The following is a 1,658-nucleotide window of genomic DNA, read 5'->3' on the forward strand; positions in this document are numbered from 1 at the left end:
CTTACTGCTGCAGCTGAGATCCACAGCATTTTATTTTAAAGTATAATCCTCACTGTTCTTTAAAATACTCAAACTGTCTGGCAGTTCTCTGAGTGTCTGATTACCGCACAAAAATAATTTCATTTATCTCTTTTTTGTTAACTTAAACATGTAAAACCTATAAAATCCTGTTGTTTAGTAAAAAGAGAGAAACTGGGCTGTAATTGATCATTAAGATTAAACTTCTGATTAAAAGCTTGATCACAATGCATGCAGCATTACCGCCACAGGCCAAAGATGGACAAGCGTTACATTTCCGGGGATTTCCCAACATAACCAAAAGGTTTGCTGGATCAGGACTTAAGCCGGAATACTGCGTGTTTCCAGATTATACATACAGGAATTGTTCAAAAAACTGCATTTTTTCAGAGACAGCTTTTAGAGATTTCTGCAGTGAAGTTAAGAAATGCTGAAGTTGTGCTGTTTTTGTGCAGCCAAGACTCTCAGTCTCTTTCTGCCTGTTTTGTCCCGTGCCGAGTCACCTTTTGTTGTAATTTTGAAGGCTTTTCCGTGGATAACTCGGAGTTGTTGAGCTCATTTAACGTTCACGCAAAGTAACGAAGAAGTTTTTGTCAACAAAATAAGCCACCGGAATCACAGCAAACTGAATTTGTTCATTTTTACTTTGTTTGACCTTTGCTAAATTTTAATGAGCAGCAGTTTTACTTTGAAAGCGCAGGTCTCGGGTTCGGCCCTCATCACACTCGCTCAGTTTTCTTTGCACAAGTCTGAGAATGAACCAGATGACCCAGCTGTCGTTCACAGACAAAGTTTTCACGAAGCAAACATTTTTCATTTTATAACCTTTAACAGTTACTTTATTCTGTCATTTATTCATCCTGATAAAAATATCAGTGAGATTAAAATTGTCTGTTCAATATTGACCTTGGCACGAGCGGACACCGAAATGCACAACTTCACCTGAGGCACTTTACAAACCAGTCAACACAACATCCAGATCTCATGTAATAAAGGATCAGGGCGATTCAAGGCGATGGGAAACGGTTTCGAGTGAAATACCATCTCAGATGATCTTAGACCTCCACGAGCAGTTTTATCTGCAGTCAGCAAACATGTTTTTCTGCGCCTCTCTCATGTGAAAGTGCTCAGAGATTTTTAAACTCTTTGAGATGAAGACCACCTTCATGTGACGTCTCAGCCTGATTGATGATGTTAGGATCGGTAAAGATATCCGGGATAGTTCGGACCTTGTTTTTTTTTGTTTTTAGTGTGAAGGTGGTTTTCTTCTTGTTTAACATACATGCGTGTTTTATGTGTCAGAAAAAAATCTCAAAACTGGTGCGTCCACATATGTTTGTCTCTACTGCGTACACATGTAATCACACCGACTCTGATATTTAAACTTGATCCTGAAAACACTCCAGGATGCTGCTGCAGCAGCTCGTGTTTAATCAGACGCCGTCCCAGCGGCATTAACGCCGCTGACAGATCCACTCCTGACGTGGGCCCCCAGAGGAACCGGGCTGACAGAGCCCCGCCGCTAATCCCGCGTTAGCACGGTGGCGTTCCTCCTGGCGTCTCTCCCAGCTGGAGTAAATACCTGTTCACACCTCGCAGATAAGCAGCAGAGAGCGGCGGCTTTAACGACTTTCCTCCAC

The sequence above is a fragment of the Simochromis diagramma genome, unplaced genomic scaffold (genome assembly GCF_900408965.1).
Source record: "Simochromis diagramma unplaced genomic scaffold, fSimDia1.1 OVJJ01000433.1, whole genome shotgun sequence".
NCBI lineage: Eukaryota > Metazoa > Chordata > Actinopteri > Cichliformes > Cichlidae > Simochromis > Simochromis diagramma.